Source organism: Cupressus sempervirens, chromosome 1, assembly GCF_028749045.1.
Source record: "Cupressus sempervirens isolate cs-2001-9-10 chromosome 1, ASM2874904v1, whole genome shotgun sequence".
Lineage (NCBI taxonomy): Eukaryota > Viridiplantae > Streptophyta > Pinopsida > Cupressales > Cupressaceae > Cupressus > Cupressus sempervirens.
In genome coordinates, this window is record NC_143118.1 from 692,036,848 (window position 1) to 692,060,220 (window position 23,373).

A 23,373-nucleotide genomic window follows, 5' to 3' on the forward strand; every position below is an offset into this window, starting at 1 on the left:
CTAGCAGCAATAGGGTTTAGTTTAGTTTTGATGGTTTTCCACTAGTAGTTGACTAGTTTTTCTATTATGGGCCAGCCCCCTTGTCTTGGCTTCTATTAATTCAAAAATATATATAAATTAGCTACAATAAATTTATCTTGGTCATATGTTTGGGAAAAGTTGATTTTAAGACAAAAATTCTCAAATTCAGCCATTCTAATGAGTCAACCTAAAAGGTGACACAACTTTGTTCTTCTACCCAGCGCTTGCATGAATGTCATTATTATCATTCACATTTCTTTTGTTTGAGAGGTTAAACTTTTCTAGATTGATAGAAAGATTTCATTTTCATAGTCGACCCATTGAAGAAACAACCACATTGGAATAAAAAGAACTAATAATACTAATGATGATAGAAGAACCCATAGAGATAGACATAAAGGTGAGGGAGCAAGAAGCCATTGATTACATTGACTAACTACATCACCAAGGATCACAAAATTGGTTCAAGTGGCTATGTCATTGTGAATTTAAACAATCAAGGAAGTACCAAGGAGTTTGATAGTATGGTTCAAATAATCTTGCAACATTTAGAAAATTTAAATTGACCCAATAAGAGGATCACGTGGATAAGATGATGAATTTTTAATTATATAAACATTAGAGAAATAATTTTAAGGGTATATGAAAATTTTCATGATTTTTATTTTTCTTTACTCACTTTTTGTGCCATTAAAACTATAGGTGTACAGAGGGACACTCAATGATTTGAGCCAAGTGTGGCCATAAAGAGGTCCAAGACAGGAAGGGTGTAGTAGAATTCAAAAAGTAAAATTGAAGTCCTCACATGCATTCACCATAAGAATATGTTAGGATGAATGGATTTTTCATTAGGGATAGAGAGCAGATGCTTTTCTATTACAACATGCCTAATCGATCTCTTGTCGATTAGATCTATCTTCTTTATGTTTCCCATAGCTTTCTATTACAATGATGATAAATTAATATTACTTCAAATGAATTAAAAATGATTGAGAATTACATTCAATCGGGTATTATTTAGCATTTTAGGACTAATTTGTATGTGGTGCTTGTTGAAGAACCCCTAAGTGATATCTAATAGAGAATGTCACAATGAAAGAATACGAAGCACCTATATTTCTCATAGTATATGTGAGTAGCACTTATCTTTTGTAACATCTACAAGACTATGCCATCATGCCATGATGGCAAGACAAGGTTTAATATTGTAAATAAATTTTGTATTGGAAAACATGCTTACTTACATGTCCTCTCAAGTGTTTCATTTATACTTTTTTCCCAACTTTAAACTATTTTTCATTTATGAACTTACTTTCTAGGTTATTAACTTGAAAAGTTCTTATTATTACTTACTATCTATTCTTCTCACAAGCTTTGGAAATCACCGCTCAAGCTATTATTATTTAACTCTCTCTATGCATGCATGTCACATGTCCGACATATATTTCATGTGCTCAAGTCTCATCTATGAATATTATGAACAAAAACACCAATCATCAAATATACACAAGGCAATTGGATAGCAGGGACTCTAGCTATCCATAACTCTTGCTTTTATTAATATTCTTGACAAAATTACAGTACACATGTTAGTCATATAACCATATGTATCCCAATAAAAAAATAGAGAACTATAGCATATTGTTAGTTAGATTCCCCTATAATATGTTTATTTATGACTTTTATACTTACATTTGGGAATCTTTTGTTCAAAAAAGTATTAGAGATTCATATAAGATGTTAAATATAGAATATTTTGTTTCTTTGTAATATCAACCATATATACCAAGTGTAGTGCCTCTTGTGTTTGCATTCTATACCATGTTTATTTTTTATTCAAGAGATACTTGATACTCTTGTTTTATGTACTTTGATTCAGTATCATAGATGTTATATTGTTATGCTATTCAGTTCGTCATATTTGCATGTCGATGCCATTTTGAGATGACAGTAGGTCTATGATGATATCTGATTATCTAGCATTTGGACTTATTTCTAATTATGTTATGTGATGGATTTTATGTTATGGCGATTTACTTCATTCTTGTCTCTTTATGCTTTATGTGAATGTGAGTAATGTAAATGGATTAATTAGGTATTTAATGCATTATTGCTTTGGCTATGATATTATTATGCAAGTGCACTTGATCAAGTGTTTTAATGTGCAGGAATTATATCCTTGGTAGTGGCACATGGAGTTAGTGATTTAGCCATTCATTTTACCAATGTTGTCCTTGTATGGTCGATGTATCCTTATTTTAATTATTTAATTAAACCTTTCAATGCTTATTAAATCCAAACTCATTTGCATTATGTGATTAGACCAGTGAGTGTGATTGTGCATTCACATTGTCATGAAAGTTTTTAAGGTGTTTTCTATGATTTTGGGTTTTTAGACTTTAAATTTTCTCGAATTTAATTTTTGGCAGCTTTGCCATAGATGAATTCCCATTATGAAGAATAACTTGTTTTTCACTTGGGTTGATTCAGATTCTAGCTAGTCTAACTAGCCATTTTCTTTAATGGACTATTCACTCAAAAAGTGAATAAGTATTGAAAAAGGGATTTTTATTTTTACTCTTCAATTTTGCAATTTGGAAATTGGAGAGCTTTTCTAAAATCCTCTTCCTAAAGGATTGAATTTCTATTCATTCTAAGAGTTGTGAGCATAAGATTTTCACGAGGTCAATCTCATTGGATCTAGCTTGGGGAGACCTTGCTTTGCGGTCACTTTTGGCAATATCAACAAGTTATTTATTTTAACAATCTAATTTCGATTTTTGCCCCTTTTTTTGTTAGGTAGGTCTTTCTAGTTTTCTTGTTTCTACCTTGTTTCAGTGTCTATTTCTAGTAGCAGTTTGTTAGAAGTTGAGAACTAGTGTTCCCCTCTAATTTTATTTTTTGGTTCTGCCTGGTTGGTTGGGTATGAACATTTTCCTAGTTTTTGGGATGAGGGTTTGGGATTTTGTGTCATTATGTTGGCCATTTTTGCATATGGTGTCCGAACCTAAATATTAATGGATTTTTGAGATTTTTGTACACATGGACCAAATGGGTTTTAATTTTGAAGTTTTATAGTTTTTGGGATTTTTACCTCATATTGTGTACCACCCTATTTTCTCAAGTTTTCTTGGCATAAGTTTTGTCACAGACCTGGATCATTCATTCGGATGTCAATTAGACCTTGTTCTAATTTTTTTGTTTCATTGGGATGCATGTTGCATCTATCCTCCCAATTTTGTTTTCAGTTGAGTGATTTTTTGCATTGTGTTCTCATCTAGTCCTTATGTTATGAACTTCGTGATGATGGTGCACCACACACGAATACGTGCACATACATTCATCAAGTGACTTATGAGGCCTAATCTTTTGTGATACTTCTAGAAGTTATGATCATTAGGGTTGGCTTGGGAATTTGCATGCCTTTGGGCACTCATCGTTGGATGAGAATGGGTAGGGTAGGGTAGCATATGGAGGGGGCTTCTATCTCACAGCCTAGTGATCATGGCACCCTAGGTTGGTAAATGGAGCTTTAATTAAGTGAATAACTAAATAAAATACTAGGTGGTAATAAAACCTAATATAACAAAAAGGTTCAGGATGTGCTCCTTCCATTGGGAAGTTTGAGCTACCAATACTAGCTTGGGCTTGTCAATGCCAAGTGACTCTCCATGATGTTAGCCCCTACTTAGTAGCCCATTGAGTTATGCATTGTCTATGTCTTAGTTTCAATCATGTCTAGCATGAGTGTTAGCCATGGACATTGTGATTTATGTGTGTTTGTGCTTGGATCATTATCTCCATCATCATGGCAGGAGTGGCCCTATGAGTTACACATGGTTGGGAGGTTTTTCTACCCATACCACTATTGGGGACCAATGTACAGAGATAGTCTATTGTCTTGGTGCAACCATTGTTGGATTTTTTCACTTGGTACTTCAAGTTCCAGAGTATTCTTCCTTGTGATTTATTCTTTCATTGGAATTCTTATATATCATATTTAGATGGTGTTATTTATAGATGCATTTTCTTATTACAATGAGTAGCATATGATAGATGATGCTATCTAGTTTTATAGGATTATCTTAATTGCTTTACTTCTAGCATGTTAGATTCCCTTATGCTTATGTTGTAGCATGTTTCAGTAGTGACATCCTTTTTATGATAGTACCAATGATCTAATTAGTAGCTTGGGATGTTATCCACGAGGGATGGATATGGCCCACGATGGTCTTATGATACTATTATGGTTGGGAGGAACCACGTACTTAGTTTGGTTGTACTATACACTGCAATGTTATTTCAATTACTATGATGTTTCCTTTTGTACCTTTCCTTCACTAATTTTTAGAAGGTTAGATTTTGTTTCTGTCCTTCAATATTGTATTTGAGTGTTTACACCTTGAATTGTGGATCCAGTACTCCCTGGCATGCAGGTTCTAAACCCTATTTTATCCTTAGAGTTTGTTTCTCATTTTCTTAGGCGACCATGTATCAACATGGGGCATAACAATAATGTGTTGCATGCCCAATAGAGTTTTGTCATGTGATACTAGAAAGTATCTCACCTCTTGAAATGTAGTGTGATACTAGAAAGTATCACACCCTCATCAAAGAAGTCTCATACGATATTGGTGAATTATCATACGCCCTCTTGCGAAGTGTCACCAAAACCCTAAAATTGTCACACCACTTTTTAAGAAAGGTCATATGATACTAGAAAGTACCTTTAAACTAGTCCTCTTAAGTAGATGACTCTAATAGTAATTGTTGTTATACTTTAGAATAACTAAGGGGGGTGAATAAGTTATTCAAGGTCTAGATGTATAAATAAAACTTTTCATAGCTTACTAAACCCATAAAAAATTTATACTCATGCATGCATCCATAAGATTATACAATCACTTAAAACTTGTAGGTTACTATCAAATCAACTTGCAGAAATGTAAAGCATGAAACATAATAGATTCATCAACACACTTCACATAATGATTTATGTGGAAACCCAATTTGGGAAAAACCACCAGTAACAAAGCTCTGATAGCTTGTTCACCCTTCAAGCATTCATACTCTCTTCTATTTTACCACTGAATGATTCAGCAAAGGAACCACCAATCTTTTTCGCACCATCGTGCTATAGTATCCCTTAGTTGCAAGTTGCAACTCTACGACTGTTGCTTCCACCCAAATTCCTACCCAAAATCTCCATAATATTTAGCTATTTTTATAATGTAATGGTCATGTCAAGGCCTAAAATAACCTATCTCATTTTTGAGAGATCACATTACATTTCAATTTGACACAATGATCTCACTCGATACCAAAACTTACAGTGTGCCTCAGTTCATAGGTGTAGGAAAAAATCAAAGGAAAACATGCCCCATGCCCCTCTATTTTAGTGACATCCTTGAGAGACTAATGTGGGAACACTCTAAAAGTCCACCTGCTAAATTCTCTTGCCTAGCCTATACTGGATTTCTACTACTTTGACATTAGTGGTAAAACACTTTATCATGAACAAAATAATCATTTCTTTCATCTAGCAGTTTGGCGTATCCATTCATGAATTCTACCTTGAATCCAATGTTATTTAGTATGATTAAAGTCAATGGGGAGAAGTTGTGAACAATTAATTTACATCCATGTATAGGATGGAGTTAGAGGGAGTAGCTATGATAAATATTTTGCCTATGCAATGTAAGAGATTCATGACATAGTTAGGAAAACATTGACTACTCTTTTCACTCTTCTAAAGTGATGCCCTATGAAAGCCCAACCCTGTTAAAGGTTATAATACACACTATTAAATGTGACCCTGTTAAAGGATTTAAATCACCTTGTTAGGAGTGAGCCTTGTTAGAGGACTTTAGACCATTCACTTGGAATGTCACCCGGTTAAAGGATTTACAAATGGCTATTAGGTCAACCTTAATCCAAAGGATTTACCCTAGACTGATACAATTGTTAGAGAGTAATAGTAAGGCTTTGATCTAATAGAACTTACAACTTCATTTGCAGACTATAGATCTTTGTTTAGTCCTTAATTCTACTTGGCCTTCATACTTTGCATCTCTAATAGCTTGTTCACCCTTTAATGTTCATCTCCATAAGCCTTCTTGCTTAGAATGCCATTACAGACTCTTCTCTTAGGACACTTGATGAAGCAAAACCCTTAACTCCTTGTCTCCTTTAGATTCTCACACATGACAACCATGCTTCATGATCAACCATTCCTATAAATAAGAAATTAAGATTTTTTTTGCTCATTCTCCATCATCTAATTTAGGGTTTGAATAGATTAGGTAGGATACAATGTATCTACCCCATATATCATATCTCTTCCTAAAACTTCTCCTTGAATCTACTTTGAATTTTCCTATAAATGGTTTACCTTAAATTTGGTGCCACCAGCTCATCAATCTTATCTTCCACCTGGTTCACACAATCCAAGAAAATAAACTTGTCAGCTCAGATTCATCAAATCGACGATCTTTTAAATAATGCAGTAGCTCAACATATACTGCATTGCTCGACATCCACTATGAAATTAATCAACACGAACTAAAGTTTACTAGTCCTTGGCATCAACTAAACTTTACTTAGCATTCACTGTTCTACTCAGCATACACTAGAATGAACTTTTACTTGGCTCCAACTAATTTTCTGCTCAACTCGCACTGACTTTCCTTGGAACCTACTATCCACTTGGTCAAGCTTGGTAGAAAAACTTTGTGTAACTTTTTCTTCTAAACTTTCTTAGTGTAACCAACCTTTGTAACCTTAAGTAGATTATCAATACATTATGTCATCACTGTCTTAACTAATCCTTGTACTTCATTACATAATCATAACTCAACCTTTCCTCTAGGTGCTATTGTTACATCTTTTGATCAAATCCTCTTCATCAATCAAATAAGTGATATTACTTAAATCTTATAAGAAGTTTTCTTACCAACAAATAGCAAGTTTGACATTAGTGACAAAACAATGATTGAAACACATAGTCTTCTTCAACAATCTCCCTCTTTCAATCTAGTTTAACAATCTCTCTCAACAATGATCTTTTCAATCTAATATCAACAATCTCCCTCTTTGGCATTGATGGAAAACCAAACTGATCAACTAAATCAACCAAATGGTAAACATCTTTGTTCAACCAAACTAACTAGGTTAAAATAGTAAGACAATAGCAAAAAGAAAACTTGTATTGAAATATCTCCCTCTATCAACAACTTCCATCTTCTGATTAGGTTACAAAATTCTTTAATACAACTCCCTCTTACTATATCTCCCTCTAACTAGGTAGATGTTAGGATTTCTCTTTCTTTGCTCTCCTGATCAACAACTGTCTCCTTTAGCAATTATCTCCCTCTTAGAATTAGTAAACTCTTCCTCTTTGACAACAGTCTTTTTATATAATCTTCCTCTCTTCTGGAAATTATCTCTTGATATCTCCCTCTTATATCTCTCTCTTGATTAGTAGATTATCTCCCTCTTTGAAAACAATTCCAAAGACTTGTCATCTTTAACATGACAAATAAAAAAATTTAGTTTCTCCCTCTGTCACCTTACTTGTGACTGATTTGAAGTTTCAACTCTTTGATTACTTTAGGCAACTCCTAAAGTAAGATCTTCTACATCAATGTGTAACATATAAACATTAGCTTGTTTGATGTAGGGCATCCCTCTTGTTACTTGGATAGCCATTGATAGGGGTATCACCCTTACTTTACCTCTTAGATACTCATAAGCATCCTTAGGTAATGCTTTTGTGAAGATATCAACAATTTTTCCTTTGTGTTGACATACTCTATCTTCGCCTCTTTATCTTGAACTAACTCTCTCAAGTAATGATACTTGATTGCAATGTGCTTAATCTTTATGTGCATCACAAGATTCTTGATATATCGATAGCACTTATATTATCACAATAAAGTATCACTAGTTCTATGATCTCTTCCTTCATAAAGTACAATTTGTTTCTTGCTAGTCCATATAACTAGTCTCTTTTATAAGAAAAATTATCCTCCACTAGTGCTTTTTCTATCATTAATATTTCCAGCCCAATCAACATTAGTGTAGGCTCTCAATTCAATTTTTTCATTCTTCTTGTAGTATAGACCAAACTCTTCTTTTCATTTTAGATATCTCATTATTCTCTTCACAACCATTAAATGATTCTCCCTAGGATTGGCAGAGAATCTTTCAACTATTCCTACAGATAATGCAATATCAGGTCTGTTATGTACTACATATTGCAATTTTCCAATCGTAGACCAATACAATGTTTGATTCACCTTAGCTAAATCATCATTCTTTGACAACTTGTGTCCTATCACCATAGGTGTACTTACTAGTTTGGAATCCTCTAATCCAAAACAATTAATATATCCTTGACATATTTTGATTAAGTGATGTACATACCATATTTCATCTGATATACTTGCAAACCCACAAATAATTTGATTTCTCCAAACATAGACATTTTAAATTCTTGCTTCATTTGATTTGCAAAATCCTTACATAAAGCATCTTGACCTCCAAATATGATATCCTCAAAAAATATTTTAGATAAACAATTACCTTTTCCTTTATCTGTCTTCAAGTACAGATTGTTATTATCATCAATCCTTTCAAATCTAATCTTACAAGATAATTATGAAGTCTCTCATACCATGCTCTTGGTGCTTGTTTCAAACCATATAGAGCTTTGTGTAGTCTACATACCATTTTTTTATTGTTAACATCAACAAAACCTTCTGGCTATTCTATGTAAACTTCTTCCTCTAATATATCATTCAAAAATGCAGATTTAAAATCCATTTGATAGACTTTGAAACCTTTGTATGCAAAATAAGCAAGTAGAGTTCTTATTCCTTCCAATCTAGCAATAGGAGTAAATGTCTCTCCATAGTCAATTCTTTCTTCTTAGGCATATCCCTTTTAAAATTATCTTGCTTTGTTCCTTGTGACTTCACCATTTTCATCTAACTTGTTTCTGAATACCCACTTGGTTCCAATCTCATTTTTGTCTTTTGGTCTGGGAACTAGACTCCATGTTTTGTTCTACTCACTTTGTTCAATCTCTTCTTCCATGACTTTACTCTAGTCCAAATCTTCTAATGTATCCCTAACTGATTTGGGTTCCTTCATGCTCAATAAACATGTATCACTTCTTAATCTATTTCTTTTTATTGGTCTAGCATCTTTATCTCCAATGATTGAGTAGCAGGATGATGTCTTTTGACATACTTAGACAATCTTGGTTCAACTTCAGTTTCTTTATTTTGTCTTTCAACTTTAGAATCATTGTGTATATCTCTATCAGGTAGCTAAACATTTCTTTCATGTTCACTAATCATAGAATCAGAATGTGCATCCACTTTATTTTATAACTTGGCATCTAAACATAGATCAATTCCTGAATGCATCTTCTTCTGTAGATACACCTTCATAAAAGTATACAAATGATTTGTATTCTTCTAGTTCTTTCATAGGTTTAACCTCATAAACTTCTGTATATTCATCAAAGTTCACATTTGCACTTTCCACAATTTTGTTAGTGTCAGTATTTAAACATTTATAAGCTTTACTTCTTGTGGAGTATCCTAGGAATATACCTTCTTCACCTTTTGCATCAAGTTTACCATTCCTAACATCTTCAAGAATGTAACATTTACGTCAAAATATCTTAAGTATTTTACATTGGGTGAGTATCCATACCATATTTCAAAAGGTGTTGAATGAGTACCTTTCTTAATTTGCACATGGTTCAAGGTATAGAAAATTGTACTTACAACTTCTCTCTAGTATTTCAGAGAAACATTCTTCTCCATCATGAGTGTTCTAGCATAGTCCATTATAGATCTGTTCCTCCTTTCAGCAATCCCATTTTGTGGAGGTGTTCTAGGGGTAGATGTATGTCTTTTAATTCCTCTATCATCATAGAACATCTCAAACTCATTTGATGTGAATTCTCCTCCTCTTTCAGATCTCAAACACTTCATACTTTTACTTGTTTCCTTTTTAACTCTTGCTAATTATCACTTAAACATTTGGAAGGCATCAGATTTCTATTTTAGAAACATAACTATCATCTTCCTAGAATAGTCATCAATAAGTAACATAATGTACTTATCTCCTTTGTAGCTTTGCACATCAATTCGTCCACACAAGTTAGCATGAACAATCTCTAGTATTCCTTTGAAGTTATAAGTTTTACTCTTAAAACTTGACTTTGTCATTTTGCCTAACTGACATTGTTTGCACATTACATTATCAAGCTTCTTCAACTTAGGAAAACCTCTAACTTTCTTCATGTTACTAATACTAACCAAGTTATCAAAGTTAACATGACATAACCTCTTGTGCCATAGCCATATATTATCAAATTTTACAATAAGACAAGTAGCATCCTCTAAATGAAGATAGAATAGATTACTTCTATTTTGATCACCCTTTTCAATAAGTTTCCCATTTGTGTCATATATCTTAGCAATCTTGTTTTCAAACTCAACCTTACCTCTCGAATTATTCAATTGTGACACACTCAACAAATTATAGTTAAGTCCTTCAACATAGTAAACATTGTCACATAAAATCTTATCTATGACTTTGATAGAACCTTTTTCTTTTATCAAACATGGTGCATCATTACCAAATCGTACACTATTTCCATCATAACAATTTAGGGTAATGAAATTACTTTTGTCTCCAGTCATGTGATGTAAACATCCACTATCAATGATCCATCTATCATTCTTGTTCACACAAGTCATAAGTGCAGTTACCTCATCTTCATCAAATTCATCCTTCATTGCAACATACACCACCTCATTATCATGTTCATCAGAATCGTCCTTTGTTTCCTCTTCAAAAATGTAGCAAGACTTCTTACCATTGCCTTTGTAATCTTTGTTGTCTTCATCTCTTCTACTTTTGTATTTGTCACCACCTCTATAGTTCTTCTTCTTTGGACATCTAGCAGCAATATGACCAACCTCATTGCAATTGAAATAAATAATGGGTAACCTACCTTTGAACTTGCCTTTACCTTTATGTAATCTTCTTGCTAGTAGTGCTTCAAGTTGTTCAACATCCTCCTCATCTATTTCACTATCACTGGACACATACTTCTTCTTCTTCTCATCAAGTTCCTTTAATGATAACTTAGCTTTGAAAGTAGATTCAATCTTTTCAGGTTTGTAATTATCAAAGTTAGATAGCTCAAAAGTAGCGAGTCTACCTACTGGAGCTTCAAGTAATAGTTTATTCCCTAGAATACATCGTAGTTTTTGAATTGCAGAAACTCTAATAGAATACATAGGTAATAATGCCCTTAGGACTTTGCTTAGTATAGTATCATGTCATCTATATTACTAGTAGCTCCTCTTATTGCACTGACAACTTATTTTATCCTTTCAACATATCGAGCAATATTCTCACCTTCTTCCATTCTCATATCATCAAACTTGCCTCTAAGAATTTTTGTTTTGGCTCTTAGAACATTTGCATCTCCTCCATAGATATTGGTTAGGGCATCCCACATTTTCTTTGCACTATGAATACCTTTGATATCATCAAATTTGGCATAATTTAGGGCATAGGTTAATCTCCAACATTGTCTGGTTGTGTTCTTTATTCTTCTTCATATCTTCAGCAATTGGGGCACCAATAGGATCAACATGGTCCACAAAATTGGTAGATTATGCATGATCTCCAAGTCCTCCAAGGTGTAGCTTCATCAAACTTTTCCATACAAAAAATTTATCTCTATTAAGCTTGGTTACTTCTCTTTTTGACATCTTGATCTTTGTGCTTCTAGTACCATTAAACTAGTCCTCTTAAGCATATGGCTATGATGCCAATTGTTGGAATAATTTAGAATAACTTGGGGTGAGGGGGTTGAATCAGTTATCTAAGGTCTGTATGTATAAATAAAACTTTTCGTGTCTTAGTGAACCCATAAAACATTTATACTCATGCATGCATCCATAAAATTATGCAATCATTTAAAACTTGTAGGTTACTATCAAATCAACTTGTATAAATGTAAAGCAAGAAACATAACAGATTCATCAACACATTTGACACAATGATTTATGTGGAAACACAATTTTGGAAAAGCCACCAGTAACATGCTACTCTTTTCACTCTTTTGAATTGATATCCTTTAAAAGGCCAACCCTGTTAAAGGTTACAATACACACTTTTAAATGTAATCCTATTAAAATATATCAATCACCATGTTATGAGTGAGCCTTGTTAGAGGACTTTAGACCATTCACTTGGAATGGCACCCAGTTAAAGGATTTGCAAATGCCTATTAGGTCAACCTTAATCCAAAAGATTTACCCTAGACTGATATAATTGTTAGAAAGTAACAGTAAGGCTTTGATCTAATACAACTTACAACTTCATTTGAAAATTATAGATCTCTTTTTAGTCCTCAATTATGCTTAGCCTTCATACTTTGCAGCTCTAATAGCTTGTTCACCCTTCAAGCATTCATTTCCTTAAGCCTTCTTGCTTAGTATGCCATTACAGACTCTTCTCTTAGGTCACTTGATGAAGAAAAACCATTGAGTCCTTGTCTCCCTTAGGTTCTTGCACATGATAACCTTGCTTCATGACCAACCATTCCTATTAATAGGAAATATAGATATTTTTTCACTCATTCTCCATCGTCCAATTTAGGGTTTGAATGGATTAGGTAGGATACAATGTATCTACCCCATATCTCATATCTCTTCTAGAAGATTATCCTAGAATCCACTTTGAATTCAAATAAAAATGGTTCACCTTGAATTCTGTGCCACCAGCTCATCAACCTTATCTTCCACCTGGTTCACACAATCTAAGAAAACAAACTTGTTGGCTTAGATTCATTGAATCCACAATATTTTAAATAATGTAGCAACTCGACATTATCAAGCTTTCGATGCTCTATACATACTGTGTTTCTTGGCATCCACTATGAAATTACTTGGTATAAACTAAAGTTTACTAGTGCTCAGCATCAACTAAAATAACCTCACCATTCATTGTTCTACTAAGCATACACTAGAATGAACTTTTACTTGGCTCCAACTAATTTTCTGCTTGGCTTGCACTAACTTTTCTCGACACCTACTCTCCACTTGGTCAAGCTTGGTAGAAAAAATTTGTGTAACTTGTTCTTTTAAACTTTCTTAGTGTAAACAGCCTTTGTAACGTTAAGTAGATAATCAATTCATCATGTCATCACTATCTTAATTGATCCTTATACTTCATTACATAATCATAACTCAACCTTTCCTCTAGGTGCTATTATTACATCTTTTGATCAAATCTTCTTCATCAATCAAATAAGTGATAGTACTTAAATCTTATAAGTAGTTGTGTAATATCCTCCCCTGATTTGAACTTTGACTTGCAGAAATTTAACTTAAGGAATATTGTCAAACACTTTGTATGCAAACTCATAAAGCTGATTTCCTCAATAAATTGCTTTCCAATGAGTAGATTTACGAACAACTATGAAGTGACATTAAAATGCATAATACACATCATAATATTTTCACAAACACTTGGCACACATTCAATAGTATATGAAAAATTTGAAAACTCTTTCAATCTGCTAATAAAGGGTGATTTTTAAATGTAGATGTGCACTTACAGCTGCCTTAAAGGCTGCAACAACTATTCAGACTTATATTCAACAATTATTATGCAAAATATCAAAATTTGACAGAAGAAACCTGGAATTAGTGGTCGTAGTATTTTGCAGATGTAGTCGGCCAGCCCTCCAAACTTCTAATTAGCCAGAAAAACAAGTAAACTTGATACCAACACTGTACGCCGTACTGTAGCAAAATACTGTTCATGCGGCACTATAGCAATAACTAACTTTAGTTCTGCACCTCAAACCCTTGTAAATTTCTTTATGCAAATGCCCCAAATGAAACCCAGTGTGTTTCTGAAGTGAAAACACTCTTGATCCTCCTGACTCTGTCTTCCAACAGCGAAGAGAATGCTAGCAAAGAGGGATTTCATCCTCCAAGCCCGATAATCAGATATCCAACAACATAACATTAATCTTCATCCAAGCATACAAAAAAAAAGCTCTTCCATTTCTTTTATAGTGTTCTCACAAGAGCTCAATCCTTCGTTTTCTCAATGTGGGATAAAACATAAATCCCTTTATGTACTTTATGTCTCCAATGTGTTACAAAAATAAAGGGAACTCTTTTAATTTAAATATTTCCCACAAACTATAGTCTATGCATTAATAAAGTTAAATATTTAAATTTAACTTTATAAAATGGCTTTATCAATGCATAACAAATCTTATCAATGATAAATAAGTCTTCCTGTCGATTTTAAACAATTACCATTGACATACCACTGTGACTGAATGTTCGGCCATGTCCAAGATGACTTACAATAAATAGTAAGTATGCCCAAAGTTGCCTCAGAACCCCTCAGAAAGACCTGCAACTGAAACTGTCTAGGCCAAATGGCCTCTAAGCCCCTTTAATGTCCTAGTTAGCCTACAGGACTGTGGGGAAATAGGCTAACGGCAACATCATGCTATGAATGCTAGAAAGGGGACATTACAGTCTACCCTTCACAAAATTGCTTGTCCTCAAGAAATTTCAGCTCTGGATGCTGCAATATCTGCTCATTTTCCCAAGTAGCATCCTCGACAGGTAGGTTCCTCCACTTCACTAGATACTCCCTGATAGTCCTCCTACGAAGCACCCTCTCCCTGGAGTCAAGTATGGCCTCGGGAACCAAGATAAGCTTTCCCTCATCATCAAGAGGTGGCAATACTACTGAAGGCACCACATTGTGACACAATGCCTTCTTAAGGCGTGACACATGGAACACATTATGCACTTTACTGTCTGCAGGCAACTCCAACTCATAAGCTACTTTGCCCACTCTCCTAATTACTTTGAATGGTCCATAGTAGCGTGGTTTCAATTTCTTTGCTCCACTCTTCTTGAGAGAGGACTGTCTATATGGCTGTAACATGAGGTACACCATATCTCCCACCTCAAAAGACCTCTCAACCCTATGCTGATCAGCATATTGCTTCTGCTGATTTTGTGCTTTTTGCAAATTTTCCTTCAAGGATCGCATAATGTCCTGACACTCCTGCAAAGTATCCTTGGCCTTAGGCACCCTGCTATCCCCAAATAAAAAATTCAAAAAATTAGGAGCATCATACCCGTACAGTGCCATAAAAGGGGACATTTGAATAGACATATGGAAAGAGGTATTATAGCAATACTCCCCTAGATGTAGCCACTTCACCCAAGCCTTCTGCTCTCCTGCAATGTAGTTTCGAAGGTACCCCTCAACCCATTTGTTCACTATCTCTGTCTGCCCATCAGTTTGGGGGTGGTAGCTGGTACTCGGAGTGAGCTCTGTTCCACATAACCTGAACAACTCCTGCCAAAAGTGGCTCATAAATTTGCTGTCTCTGTCACTGACTATGCTCTGTGGTATCCCATGTAATCTGAATACCTCTCGAAAAAATAGTTCTGCTGTTTGTGCTGCTGAATATGTAGATGAAATTACAAAGAAATATGCAAATTTCGTCAATCTGTCTACCACAAAAAAGATACAATCTCGACCCTGTGCCTTGGGGAGGCCTGTGATAAAATCTATGGAAATGCTATCCCACTTCTTCTCTGGTATGGGTAGGGGCTGTAGTAAACCACCCAGAAAAGAATGTTCCTGTTTGTTCTACTGACACACAGGGCATTCCCTCACAAACTAAAGCACCTCTGATTTGAGTCCTTTCCAAGTGAAGCGCTCTCTCACCTGCCGATATGTCTTAAAGAATCTGGGATGTCCTGCCATTGGTGAATCATGAAATACCCTCAAAATCTTCTGCTTCATAGCAGACCCAGGTACTAAATAAATCCTTTCCTTGTAGATTATTAGATCATTTATGACAGTGTATCGACTATCTTGAATAGCTCCCTTAATAATGCTAGATGCCCAACTATCCTTAGCATATTCTACCAAGATCATCTCTCTCCAATCATCCATGACTATCCCAACAGCAAGCAAATGAGGCCTTCTAGATAAAGCATATGCAACAATATTTTTCTTCCCTTTGACATAGGCTATGTCAAAATCATAGGCCTATAATTTACTCACCCATTTCTGTTGCCTGTCATTAAGGTCCTTCTGTCCAAGGAAATGTTTCAAGCTATTATGATCTGTTTTTACGGTGAACCGTCTTCCCACTAAGTACTGCCTGAACTTAGCTAGCGCGTGCATGATTGCTAGCATCTCTTTGTCATAGATGCTATAGGTTCTCTCCACACCTCGTAATTTTCTACTCTCATATGCGATGGGATTTTTGTCTTGCATGAGAACAACTCCTATGCCCTCTCCCAAGGCATCACACTGCAGCTCAAAGGGCCTAGTGAAATCTGGAATGGCTAAAACAGGACATGTACTCATCAGCTCCTTAAACCTGTCAAAACAATCCTGAGCCCTCTTTAACCACTTGAAACTATCTTTCCATGTCAAATATGTAAGTGGTGCTGCTATCTGTGAAAATCCCTTCACAAATCTGCGGTAGAACCCACAAAGCCCGAGAAATCCCTTGAATTATGAAGTGTTCCTTGGTGGTGGCCAATCCAGAATGGCCCTGATCTTCTCTGGGTCAACCCGAACACTTCCTACACTAATAATATGGCCTAGATAGAGCAACTCTATCATCCCAAACTCACATTTACTCATCTTGGCATATAATGACTCCCTCTCTAGAATACTGAGCACTGTGTCAATATGCTTCAAATGTTCCTCCCAAGTACGGCTATATATCAATATATCATCAAAAAATATCAACATAAACTTCCTCAACTGATCTCTGAACACTCTATTCATACAGGACTGGAAAGTGGCAGGGGCATTTGTCAACCCAAAGGGCATGACTAAGAACTCAAAATGTCCATAGTGGCATCTAAAAGCTATCTTCTCCACATCCACCTCTCTAACCCATATCTGATGGTAACCGGATCTCAAATCAATCTTGGAGAAGTAGCATGCACCATGCAATTCATCAATAAGCTCATCGATGCGTGGGATAGGGTATCGATTCTTGATTGTCTTCTTGTTTAGCTCCCTATAATCAATGCACATCCTCATTGTACCATCCTTCTTCTTCACCAATACTACTGAAGAAGCGAAAGGACTTTTGCTTGGCCGTATGTGCCCCATGTCAATCAACTCCTTAATTTCCTTTTCTATTTCATCCTTATATCTCTTTGGATGGCGGTAAGGTGTGATGATAACTGGCTTAGCCCCTTCCTCTAATTCAATAACATGCTCCATTCCCCTATCCAGGGGTCTCCCTGGAGGTATCTCACCAAACACCTTAGTATGTTTGGTTATTATTTTTTGTACATCAGGTGGATACTCTAGTTTATGCTGCTCTGTCATCTTAGGCATTACTCTAAACTCTATTGCCCACTGCACCTGATCATGTCTAAAGAAACTCTACATCCGCTTGAGTGACACCACTCGAAGTCTCCCATCTGACAAACCTCTGAGCACTATCTTCTTACCATTTTCCTCAAACCTCATTTCCATTTTCTCAAGGTTAAATGTAAACTCTACTAGAGACTTCATCCAATTCATCCCAAGCACCATATCCTGATCACTAATGTTGACCACAAAGAAATCTCCTGTCATGTCATAATCTCCCAAACGAAGCTGCAAGTTGGAGATTTTCTTGGTACATTCAATTTTGAAGCCATCGGCAACCATCACCTTAAATGCCCTATGCTCCTCTGTATGTAGCCCTCTGCTTGTCATAAACTTCTCATCAATGAAGTTATGTGTCGCCCCTGTATCAATGAGTGCCACAACTCTCTGTCCATCCAAGGTTCCCCTAACTCTGAAAGTGACGACCTCCTGTATACTTGACAACTGAGCTATCGTGCTATCACTGCGTGCTTCCTCTTGTGAAAAACTATCATCATCTCCATCTGATTCGGATGACTGCTCTGAATCTCCATCTACTGACTCTTCGGCTAAAAAGTACTCCATCTGCTTAGCTTTTGCTTTCAATGGACACTTATGTGACAAATCCCAAGGCTCCCTGCAATGAAAACAAAGCTTCTTCTTCCTGAGATCATTAAGTGTCTCATTGTCCAACCCCTTACCTTAGCTGGCTGAACCTCTTTATGAAAAGGTTTCCTGTCCTTATCTTTCCTTGAAGGGAAACTCTTTGCCTGGAATTTATTTTTTGAAGATGAAGAGAAATCCATGTCATGAGCTTTCTTAATGGCTTCCTGCAAAGTGGGAGGGTTGAGAGCTTTAATCCACCCTCTCAATGGATTAGCTAACCCATCCATAAATATAACTAGTATCCTCCGTTCAGATACATCTATTACTAATACTGCAAGTTTCTAAAACTCTGAAATGTATGTTTCCAATTATCCCCACTGTTTAAGCTGAGCTAACTCCTTGAAATGGAGTTCTGGATCCTTCCTATCAAAATGTTCAATCAGCCTCTCTGTAAACTCCACATATGAGGTAATGTGTGCATGTCCCATAGTGACCATACGATGATGCCACCACTCGTGTGCTAACCCATCCAGATGAATTGTTGCGTACTTAATAGCTTCTTCCTCAGGCATAGGGTTCAATTGAAAGTATGTGTCAAGCTTTTGAACCCAAGCTCTTGCTGTAGACTTTCCTGAGCCATCATAATATGGTAACTCAAGTCTCCCTACTTTCTTCCGTAGCTCATAGCTCTGGTTCCTGTCATGTCCACGTGGCATATGTTTCATCCGCACATCCATATACACCCTAAAGGTAATTGCAGCAGTAAAATCTGGCCCTCCGGCTTCCCAATCTCTCCTCAACTGGTCCTATATATCAGTAATCTGGGGCTCTGGTACGAGCTGCTCTGGAGCTCTAGGAGGAAATGTAGGAATCATGGGCCTTGAACTCACTGTCCTAGCTTGCTGGGGTGCATGATTGAAATTGTTCCCAACTTGTTCATCTCCATTATGTGTCCCATCCTGATCATTTCCATTCTGATTGTTACCATTTTGATTATTTCCTCCACCCATGTTAGCATTCAACCCCATTTGACGAGCCATCATCTGCATCATAAGATCCAATCTCTGATTCTGTTCCTGTGCCCTTTGTTCTGCTACTCGCTGACCCTGTACCAAGGTCTCTAATAACTGTAAGAATCTTTCCTCTCCAGGCTCTAGACCGGCATTCCTGCCTCCACCTAACCCTGTATTCCTGTCATCTTGGTCACCCATATTGCTTTCTTGATCAAAGAATACCTCCGCTGTGTCTATATGACTGGATTCTATACCCCCCTGTACGGATGAACTAGACTGTTTGCTTTGCAGGTCTGAACTCCTACTTTGTCTTGCTCTGGTATTGCGGAAACTATAAGGCCCCTGTCGCATGCTCAAACATAAATGCTCTTATTTTAGTGTTTTGACATTTCATCAAAAACTTTCCCCTCTATCCGCCAGTTCCAAATTTTCTATAAGACCTCCACAGGATGGCATGACTTATAGCTCTGATACCACTGTAATATCCTCCCCTGATTTGAACTTTGACTTGCAGAAATTTAACTTAAGGAATATTGTCAAACACTTTGTATGCAAACTCATAAAGTTGATTTCCTCAATAAATTGCTTTCCAATGAGTAGATTTACGAACAACTATGAAGTGACATTAAAATGCATAATACACATCATAACATTTTCACAAACACTTGGCACGCATTCAATAGTATATGAAAAATTTGGAAACTCTTTCAATCTGCTAATAAAGGGTGATTTTTAAATGTAGATGTGCACTTACAGCTACCTTAAAGGCTGCAACAACTATTCAGACTTGTATTCAACAATTATTATGCAAAATATCAAAATTTGACAGAAGAAACCTGGAATTAGTGCCCGTAGTATTTTGCAGATGTAGTCGGCCAGCCCTCCAAACTTCTAATCAGCTGGAAAAACAAGTAAACTTGATACCAACACTGTTCACACCGTATTGTAGCAAAATACTGTTCATGCCGACTGTAGCAAAAAACTGTTCATGCGGCACTATAGCAATAACTAACTTCAGATCTGCACCTCAAACCCTTGTAAATTTCTTTATGCAAACGCCCCAAATGAAACCCAGTGTATTTCCTGAAGTGAAAACACCCTTGATCCTCCTGGCTGTGTCTTCCAACAGCGAAGAGAATGCTAGCAAAGAGGGATTCCGTCCTCCAAGCCCGATAATCAGATATCCAGCAACATAACATTAATCTTCATCCAAGCATACAAAAAAAAAGCTCTTCCATTTCTTTTATAGTGTTCTCACAAGAGCTCAATCCTTCATTTTCTCAATGTGGGATAAAACATAACTCCCTTTATGTACTTTATGTCTCCAATGTGTTACAAAAATAAAGGGAACTCTTTTAATTTAAATATTTCCCACAAACTATAGTCTATGCATTAATAAAGTTAAATATTTAAATTTAACTTTATAAAATGGCTTTATCAATGCATAAAAAATCTTATCAATGATAAATAAGTCTTCCTGTTGATTTTAAACAATTACCATTGACATACCACTGTGACTGAATGTCCGGCCATGTCCAAGATGACTTACTATAAATAGTAAGTATGCCCAAAGTTGCCTCAGAACCCCTCAGAAAGACCTGCAACTGAAACTGTCTAGGCCAAATGGCCTCTAAGCCCCTTTAATGTCCTAGTTAGCCTACGGGACTGTTGGGGAAAAAGGCTAACAACAACATCATGCTATGAATGCTAGAACGGGGACATTACAAGTTGTCTTACTAGCAAATAGCAAGTTTGACATCAGTGGCAAAACAATAATTGAAACACATAGTCTTCTTCAACAATCTCCCTCTTTCAATCTAGTTCAACAATATCTCTCAACAATGATCTTTTCAATGTAATCTCAATAGTTTGAAATAGGGAAAATGCAACTAAGAATGAACTTGATCTAATAAAGAGTTTTGGATGTTCTTTGTGTATTCTTCTAGAGTCCTAGGAGATGCTCAAACATGTGTGTTCTTAGCCATCGATTTGAATAATTAGTGCATGGAATAGTGAGCTATACAACTTTTGAAAATGGTTTGCATGAGGGAAGGAAAAGTAAATTTAATGGACTATTTTTTTCACATGGATTAATTTATATTAGAGTAATGTGCTTAGACAATCATAATTTGGTAAATTCAATTTCACAATATTAAAGGTAGGCATTTATATCTCCTTACATTAAATATTGCAAACAAAATTAGAAAAGTTGTAATATTTTGAAAATGACTCACCTTAATTTAAGTAAGAAATCCTTATCAAAAGGATAAAATATTATTATATGGTGAAAAGGAAAGAAGGCATTAGAAATGCATAAGGTTGAAGTTAGATTAGGAAATAATAGACATATTCATTTTATTTATTTAAATGATTTATCTTTACCTATGTAGATAATCAATTTCTTTGCTTTTAAACTTCCAATTTCTTTGAATAAATGTTTAAAATGAAGTATAATTGTTTTAAGTGACTAATGTGATTTCCCTAGTTATCATTGTATGTTTCACATTGTACAATAAGTGTCTTGTTAAGTTGGCTATCCTATCAAAATTGTAGGAAGAAAACATCCCATCTCATTACAATCTTATTTTAATTTCTTATATCCGCCCAATTTATAGCAAAATAAGTATAATTTTGTGTTATCCTTTTATTCTTCATTTAACCTCTTTTACCTAATCATTTTACACAAAAATTAACAAAAATTAATCCTCAATAGCTCCTTCTATTATCTCTCTATTCAAATCAATCTTTTTACATGATAGGTTAGATATACTTGAGTAATATCTCTTCCTATTACAATCTAGGTACACTAGACATATATCTTGATATACATGACTTTCTATATATTCTAATATTAGAACCAATGCAAAATCTTTTCCTATCACAATTTAAGTACACAAGACATATGACTTTCTACGTTATAATATTAGAATCAATCCAAAATCTTTTCCTATCATAATTTAAGTACACAAGACATATCTCTTCCCATGGATTTCTCTGTTCTACTGAAATGTTAGGACTAACCCAACTCCACAAATTTCAATATTATATCTCTCCTAACAAACTAAATAGACCTAAAGAATTGACTAAAGAAAATAGTGACATGATTCTTTTGCTACTCACCTTACAAACAAGCATCTTGACAATGAACCTCAACATGAAATTATTACCCTATAAGACAAAAGACCACAACCCCAATTTTCAAATCGACATACAAAAGGCCACTTGACAATATGCAAAGCTGTCTTTTTCGACGGTCTAGTCGATGTTAAAAGGGTCTCAAATTTCAATGATATATTCGACAGCCACGTATAAACAAACAGAAGCTTCCAGTCGATGTAACCGTTGGGGGCAATCCCCTCTTATTTTCTCAATATCGACTATGTATATCTAAAATGACAGACTTTCAAATATTAAAAATATTTCTATTCTTTTAAAAGGGCCCGGCATTATAAAATTCGCGTATACAACAATTGATTTTTATGATTGCAAGGGAAGAATCTTTGTGGAGTTATAATCTTTGAAGGACGCGCATTAATATTATCATATTTCAAAAGAATCCTCGAAGTTTCAAAGATCTTTTCAAGTTTGATATTCTTGTGCGTGTTTTTTTGGCTGGTATTGGCTGTAATATTCTGTTCGTTTGGTCGATAACTACTGTTTTTAATCGTTAGACTATGATTACAATAATCCTGGTTACATTTTATTCTTAATCTAATAAGAAAATATTATCAAAGATTTCCATGTTGCAAAGATCTTTTAAGATCGTCCGAGGAAATTCTTGAATAAGAACTATTTCAGTATAGCTCGTGGCCCTTTACTTTGGGCCATGTGATTGTAGTTGTGATGATGATTTTGCAAGTGGTGAAGGATGGGTTGAATGGACAACTTTATAGAATTCAACACATTTGAGCCCAACATGGGAGTGATACGAAGAATGTAGACAATAGGTGAATGGAGTGATGTAATGATCTTGAATAGAACGACTTTTCTTTTTGGGGGTTATAGAAAAGTTCTCAGTACAAAAGATTAATAGCATTCAAATAACAATTGAAGACAACAACCAATCATGCAATATATCTAATGTGTTGTAATAATGCTGTTTTTCTAGAGATTTGTAGGAGGTTATTCCATGATTTCAATGTGAATGATTAATTATTTAAATGCAAATATGATAGGTTACAATTCACACACAAATATGATAGGTTGGTCCATAAAAGTTAGGGAAAAGATCAATATAATTTAAATTTGGATTTTATATTTT